Source organism: Arachis ipaensis, chromosome B04 (genome assembly GCF_000816755.2).
Source record: "Arachis ipaensis cultivar K30076 chromosome B04, Araip1.1, whole genome shotgun sequence".
Taxonomy (NCBI): domain Eukaryota; kingdom Viridiplantae; phylum Streptophyta; class Magnoliopsida; order Fabales; family Fabaceae; genus Arachis; species Arachis ipaensis.
This window is the reverse complement of record NC_029788.2, coordinates 118367950-118376584: the sequence shown is the minus strand read 5'-3', so window position 1 is coordinate 118376584 and position 8635 is coordinate 118367950. Positions and strand designations below refer to the sequence as shown.

The 8635-nt window shown below is 36.4% G+C and overlaps 1 pseudogene; it reads right to left on the bottom strand.

Annotated features, from left to right (window-relative positions):
* LOC107634992 lies at positions 190–5976 on the bottom strand (annotated as a pseudogene).

The window sequence follows — 8635 nt, the reverse complement described above, 5'->3', positions numbered from 1 at the left end:
CTATATAGTATAAATGTATGAATATTAAATTAACATAAAAAGTAAGACAATTGAAAATTCAGGATTAATTTGAGACCTAAAACAAATTTACTCCAAAGAGAAATGGTAAAAATTCAACCAATTCTTTTAGAGGCTCACTTTTTGCCTTTTACTGTGTTGCCGGATAAGATAGGAATATAAGATAATAGGAGCAGAGAATAAATTAGTAGTTCTTTTGGATTTTGCACATCACCATAACTAACAAACGTGAATTTTTCTTCATTCATACACTAAAAATGAGTTTATGCATTGCAAAGCATCGGCGAGGTGAAAACTAGAAGGTAATAGCAGAAGGGACATCGTGTAACGGATGACCCTTCCTATTTCTTTCCATGATTTTGCGTGCAAGCGATACTTGCTTGCCTACCACGAATATGAATGCCTTCCCCACACCCTTGGCGCCTCTCGCCGTTCTTCCGACACGCCTCACATATTCGCTTGGATCCCTCGGGAAGTCGAACAGTATCACGTGCTCCACTCCCCAAAAGTCTATTTCCCTTGATGCTTTGCACTCAACAACCCTCCTTACTTACATCATTATCAGAATAAACAACTCTAAATGCAAGACTTAGTTTAAAATAGATGAATACCGGTCCGTGCAAACCATAAACTGGGACACTTGTTTTGACGGTGAACGTGCAAACTCCTTCATACTGGCAAGCCTTGATTCCTGTGTCATGGCAGCATGGAAAGGTAGAACTTGTATAACTGCTCCCTTTCTATCTATACGCTTTAATGCATTCTCTACTTTTCTGCATGTTTCAATCTGCAAATTATTTCCAGATAATTATAAACCAAATAAAATAAATAAAAAGAAAAAGATAATCGTAACAAACATTCAATATTGTATAAATAGGAATTGAAATACTTTGTTGCAAAACACAATAGTTCTTGGAACAGGCCGTTCCTCTGCAAGCTGCAGAAGAGCAGATTTCTTGTTCAGAAATGCTGTATCAGTAGTTTTTTCTTGCCCATCTTCTCCACTGCAATCTACTATGATCTGAACAAATGAGAAAATTATCAGCATGGCCATTTACCGTGAATTTTATGATTCTTTAAAATGGTACAAGATTCAATTATCAATTCTGTTTATATTGGAAATATCACTTGCATTATAAGTTTATAATATGATTTATAAAGGGCATTATATGTTACATGGCTTTGACACCAAAATGAACAAGCATTTCTAGAATATAAAGAAACCAATTTTATATTTTTGAAGCTGCAGTGACATATCCTATATCACAGAACAAAGTAAATAAAGCTGAAGAACAAGTCACAGTCCAGCAATGGTTTCTCATGCTCAACTCATACAGGAATACTGATTCCAGTTTTCTCAACTGGAATGTACCTCTTCAAGGCGTGGGCTTATTCGGTGCATACTAGGTCCCATGATCATTTCACAATCGGGGAAAATTTCAACCAGTTTGCTGTAAACATCTCTTGGTAGAGTTGCAGTCACAAATAAGTATTGTGTAGTTATGGGTGAGGAATTGATCAAGCTTTGAAGAGCCACTTCGAAATCCTCATCACCATAGAGAATATCTACCTCATCCAAAACAACACTGCAACAAATTATTATAGTTAGGTCAAATTATACAATTGGAAAACAAAATATCATTAATTCTACAAATATTCAGAGTGGAACTAACGGGCATAGAAATCTAGTACATGTTATTAGGGACTTCGCTAAAAGATATTCCAAGGGTATTTGTTAAGAAGATGATAATGAAAATTTTTTAAGGTTTTGAAGTACTCAATGTATTGGAAACAAAAAATTTAATTGTTGAAATAGAAAAGTTTGTTATCCCAATGGTTATATATCTGCAGTAGCTAACATCTATTCCAGATATCAAACATTGTTCAAGTTTCAACACCAACAGAATGTAAATTCCACATATTGGATGCTTTATGCATGTTGATAGCAGATTAAGCTAACTCCAACCGTGGGTTAGGTCAGCAAAATCATAATTATGGCATTAATAATGGCATCATTGTTAGTTTAATGATAAAACAAACATAGCAGAATATTGACATTACCAACGGTATTTAATAATTCAATCCAAACGAGATCAACTTTTACCATCTTAGATTTGTTAACTACAAGAAGCCTTCCTTCATAAGAAACAAAAAACGGCCAGGTGTAGCTATTAATACATCAACACCCTGTTGTAAAGTTTCCAGTTGAGTTCTTTGTCGAAAGCCACCTGTGACAACCATAGATTTAAATGGAACCCCAGATCTAGACAGTGATCGACAATTATCTAAGACCTGCAAGCAATTTTTGACAAACAAAAGTTATACCACTCTCCAAATGATGAAACTGCACATCTTTTTCTAAACTTGTGTTTGTGCAGTCAGATGATTGGCATGGTCCTGCATACTCATAATCCACGAGTATTATGATTTTAGGGCTTGAGTTTCAAATGCTAAAAAGTAAATACTATCATGTGAAATAATGAGACATACTTTGAATCCCAAGTAGAAACTATTATTGGATTTCTTGTAACCTCATATTTTGAAATTACCCAAAAAGTAACTAAAAATTTAAGACAAGTCCTTGAATAACCAACATGATTCTAAACAATAATGTAGAAACAAGGTAATCTTCCTTTTTGGTTTCATGGGCTACTTTCTTGTTCTCCTATTCTGTTATGTTCTTTAACATGGTAAAAAATGTTAAAAGTGGTCCAATGACTTGAAAGTGAATATTTGTTTTAATGGGGCTCAATAGGAGAAGCAAAACAACCTGGGAATCTAATTCAGCTGTTGGTGCTAGTATGACAACTCTAGGAGCTTGAGGAGTGGATTTACTATGTCCTTCTAGTTCTTCTTGCCTAAGACGCTGAATTATTGGTGCAAGATATGCTAAAGTCTTTCCAGAACCACTTTGGTCAGCTATACTACAAGTCTTTCCAGCAATAACAGGTGCAAATGCCATGGCCTACACGAAATCAAATTATAGAGTATAGAAATCAGCCACAGCATAAAAACTAAAAAGCAATCACACAGTTTACAATTTATATCATAGTTACATGAATTCACTAATTAGATAATCTAGAGTTAATCCTCAAAGTTGTCCTTGAACTTGCAGTCGAGCCTCAATGTCATCCCTAAACTTAAAATTGCCCTAAATTTGTCCCTGAACTTAACAACGGTCGTCCCTGAAATACTTTTCGATGACGAAATGATGACGTGGTTGGACGGAGGCCACGCTGGAAGCTGCGCTGGACTGGTAAAATAATGTGTTTCATTTTTTGCGCCCAAATAGAACATCAACGACATCATTTAGGGTATTTTGAGGAGTTTTAACATGTTGGAGATAAAACCCGGAGAAAACGAAAGCTAGCCCGTTCTGGTTGTTATGTCTGGCAAGAATGTCTAGGTTCCTTAATCCAAATCCAAATTTGGGAGAAGCTAAGCTAGCTGACCTTTTGAGAGAAAAGGAAATAGCTACACCGAAGGATTCGGTTCGTCTGTTCATTGAAGTAAAGCAAGCTTCATGGATCGACCCGCTTTTTGTCTTTGATCCCCAATATGAGTGAGACCAAGATGGTTGATTGGAGTGCCACAATTTCGCTTCCTCGGGGCCTGATATTTTGAGGGGTTTTAACATGTTGGAGTTAAAATCCCTTAAAATACCCTAAAGGATGTCATTTATATTATATTTGGGCGCCAAAAATGAAATGGCGACATTTTACCATTGCAGCATAGCTTTTAGCATGGCCTCCGTCTAACCACGTCATTATTTTGTCACCGGAAAGTACCTTAACAACGGTCGTTGTTAAGTTCAGAAATAAATTTAGGACAATTTTAAATTTAGAAACGATGACTCGGCTGGAAGTTCAGGGCCACTTTGAGTATTAATTTGATAATCTATTGCATAAGAATTCGTGCGTACCACGTACTGTTTCATCTGCGTAACTGAACATGTGTATATTTTTCACATAAAATATTTATATCATATCCCATGCCAGATTTCTATGTAACTATGATTCACATAACACTGAATAAATGAGAGCCACACTCCAACAATGAAAGAAGTACCTGTACATTGGAAGGGCGCGGGAAAGAGAGCTTTTGGAGTGATTGGATGAGGTAGTCAGCGCAGCCTAGTTCCCTGAAGGACTTGACACTGAAGAAGCTGGTGTCGGGAGCGAGCTTCTGAGAATTAAGAGAACGGAAGGATCCTCCAGCGTCCCCTCATCCTCCTCTTGAACGAGGGTTTGGCGATGAATCATGTGGTCGACCATCGTCAGTGCTTCTGTTTTTGTGCTGCTTAGACCTGTGGACGAGAGCTTTGACTTTCTCAGTTTTCAGTCTTCCGAAACTCCGGCTTATTGAGGATGAGGACGAATCAATGCTTGTTGTGATGCCTGCCAGTGTCCAACCATAATAACAAATAAAATAACAAATATATGTTAGCAAAAATGTCATCCCAACCACATGTTTGTATGAATGCATGAGAGGGAGAGGGGGAGAGAGAGGATGCCTGCCGCTGTCCAACCATAATAACAAATAACAAATATATGTTGGCAAAAATGTCATCCCGACCACATGTTTGAATGAATGCACGAGAGAGAGACAGACAGAGAGAGAAGAGACCATTGTCTTGTTGCTGAGAGGAGGAGAAGGCGGTGGCAATGGTGGCGATGGAGGGAGTAGTGCGCCAAGGAGAAATCAGCAAAGGCCTTTGAGAGAGTGATGGCCAGTACCACCACCACCATCGTCTGGAATTGTAATTGGAACTGGGACCAAGGTTGCGAGAACCGAACCGGTTATTGAACCGGTCGAGTGACTGGTTCAATAGTTCAATGATCTTACCGAGATCGAATTTTGGTTGAATCGGTTTAATTAAATATACAATAAAATTATTAAAAATTTAATATACAATTTCAAATATTCAAATTCAATGATTTCTAAACTAATAAAATTCAAAGTTTTACAATTTCACATCATAACTTATTCATATTTATCATTAAAAATTCACAAAATAAAAATTTCTAATTAACTTCTAAGCTCTAATCAAGTAAACAGCAGCAATATTCATCACATCAGCAACAAAGATTTAGAATAAAAAATTTCAACAATAACTTTAATAATCAAGTAATCACCAACAATGAAAAACACAAACTTACACAAAAATTCAAACCATCAGCAATAAAGAATTCAGAATCACAAAAAATTTCAACAAAGACTTCTAATTAAGTATCAACAACATCTCAGAATCCAAAAACTAAAAAACTAAGCAAAGAATCCAAACTCAGCATCGAAACTAAATTTAGAATCACATAAGCAACCACCCCAACTAAGAACACAATCTCAACTCATAATCTAGTACACAAACTCAATTCAGAATCTTAGAATTTGAAATTGAGAACTCTGTGATTCTTCCATCTTCAACATACAACCAAAAAAAATTAGTCATCAACAACATTTATTCGGCAAAAAATATTCAACCGAATCATTCAATTCAACTATTATTCCACAAAATCAGCAACTCCGAATCAGTAAACCCGGCAACTCAGAATAGGTATTATCAGAAAAAGTACAAAACAAAAAAAAATTGAAACAGCAGTGCCTACCGGTGGCGAGGGAGGAATGGGAAGTAACGGCGACGAGGAAGGGAAGTTAGCTCGGAGCCTCGGACAGAGAGCAGACCTTCGCGACAGAGACGACCGAGCTCGAACAGAGAGAGAGAGAGAAGGGATGACGACCAAGCAACCCTACGTTACGGCGACTGCGAGGCGACGAGCTGGATGTAGACTTTCGGGCAACGGCAAGGAGAAGAGGAACGATGCGATGAGGGCCGAGCTGCAGACCTTCCACAAGCAACGACAGCACCCACGGTCTGTCCCCGTCGGCGGCAACAGCTCCTGTGTAAAACTGGACAACTGCAAGAAAGACAAGACAATCGCTGAATTTTTCAAGAGCCATTGCATTCAAAGTTGATTTGCAACTCTTGCATCTAAGAGTAGCATTCCATGAACACAAAGGAAATGTGTTGGGTACACTCAGAGATTGTCGTGCCGCACTCTCTGTGGACCCTAACCACCAAAAATGATGGAATCAAGGTTACGAGAATCGAACCGATCATTGAATCAGTCGAGTTACTGGTTTAATAGTTCAATCGGAGTCGAACCATAATTAAATCGATTTAATTAAATATATAATTAAATTATTAAAAATTTAATATATAATTTCAAATATACAAATTCAATAATTTTTAAATTAATAATCCTCTCAAGTCGAGAAAGAAGGGCAAACAAGAAGTGGCACTACAAACCAACTTCTAAAAACTAGAGTTCATGCATGCATGGGTTCAAACACCTGACAAAACCCTTACAATCAAGATGATGACTTTGGTCTTTTTCCCATTACACACAAACTGAAACATCGGTCAATATTCAGCAGATAGAAGATTATAGGAACAGATAAACAAAGATAATACATAAACATGTTCCTCTTAATTAGACTCATTTGTTTCAAAATAAATAAATATATAGATAAAGTAGTTCATCGAAAATTCTATGTATATAGACAAATTGTCTAAAATAAATTAATTTTTTAATTACTACTTTTTTTTAAATTGATAGTTATTTTGAAACCAAGTTAAACTAAAACGAATTAATTAATTTGCAAGAGTGAGATCATTCATCTCTCGTAATTGAAGGAATGCAACTTCAACTCCTTACAATGGCTCATTTTTTTGGTCCATTTTGTTTTTCTTCAGCATAGCTTTCATGGCTTCAGCTTGGAACAAAACAGGAAAAGCAATACCATACTTGATGAACATAATACAAGCATTCATGTAATAGAAAACAACAAAAGCAATACCATACTTCCAATTAAGTATTTAACAAAAGTCTTCCAATCAAATATTCAACAACACAAATCCAGAATTCAAAAATAGAAAACTCAGCATCAAAAGTCAGGAAATCCAAAAACAGAAAAATTAAGCATATAAGCAAGATTCATAATCATATAAGCAACAACGCAACTCGAAACAGAAAAATCCAAACTCAGCATCCAAACTAAATTCAGAATCATATATAAGCAACAACCCAACTCAAAACAGAATCCCAACTCAGAATCTAATACACAAACTGAACTCAGAATCAAGGTTCAGAAAACTGAACCGGTCATAATCGCTCTAGCTATTGGTTCACTGGTTTAGTGGTTCAACTGGTTTAACTATGGTTTAACCGAAATAACCGTTTTATAGTAAAAAAAATAAGTAAAACATAAATAAACACACTAAAACATAACTATAGTCTAATATAAACTTTAAAATATCATCCAAATTAAAAGTACTACATTAACCACAATGTTGTAATCTCATCTAAGTACAAACTTAAAAGTCAAATAAATAGCAAATGAAACAACCAAACATGAAATGTCAACATCGAAGTTTGTCATTAATAATTAAAATCCGCAAAAATTTGCTCCAGATTTACCGACAACCTAATAACAGCTATAGAAGATATAGTGAATGAAAATCCTGTGAGCAAAAATTTAAAGGCTGAGGAGAGCTATGAAAATAGCAACAGAAGGCTAGAGATTAATGATGAAGGAATTAGCCAAGCTAACCAAACTCACCCATCTGAGGTGCCAGAAGAAAGCAATATTGTTGTTCAAGACCATGAACTATTGGAGGAAGATCAAGATAACACCAATAAACTCCAAAACACAAGCTGTATAGGTAGTGAAGATCTTAACATGAGCAAGGAAACAAAGCACCAGACAATGGAGCAAGATGATGAGCAGCTGAGAAAGATTAAACCGTGAAAACCAAATTTATTCCTTAGTATCATCTTTCAACAACACATGATTTCACAATTTAAAACCTTATTCACCAGCTTCTCTTCTAACTCATCTGGAATATGCGCAAATGCACTTCACAGTATCCAAATATCCAAATACAACAACCCAATAATCTCAAGTTCTCAACTCTCAAGGACAACAATAGGTATACAATAAAAAAAATTAACAACGGAAGACAAAAGCAGAACCATAACAGAATCAAACAAAATCAGTCAATCACTGTAAAAACTAAAATTCAAAATAGAAATTAAAGAAAATAGAACTACAAACTATCAATCCTAAACTACAGACAACAATAATTGAAGAAGAAAAATAAAAAATCAGTACACAAATTAAAAATAAAAAATTATTAATTAACAATAATAAAAAATTATTTAACCTAGGAATTCACAGATTAATTAACAATTATTCAACCCATAAAGCCATAACAAGTTCCAGATTATTCAACAATTATTGTTAAAAAAATAGTAAAATGCCTAGAAGAACAGAGCTGGCAACGGAGGCAGGAACAGAGCTTACGACGGAGGAACAGAGATGGCACCGGCGAAGGTAGAACAGAGCTTCGCTATGGAGGCAGGAGGCGAGCCCGGCGACCGTGCTTCCACTGCTGAGAGTCTGAGACGTTAGCTGAGTGAGGGACTGAGTGAGCTTCGAGGCTCTAACCGGCGACGGCGTCAGGAGCAGTTCGACGGCTAAACGAAAGGGAGGGACTGAGCTCGCCGGCGTTGCAGCTCGAGGGTGATGGGAGGGACGAGGGAGGGAGTGTGTGCTA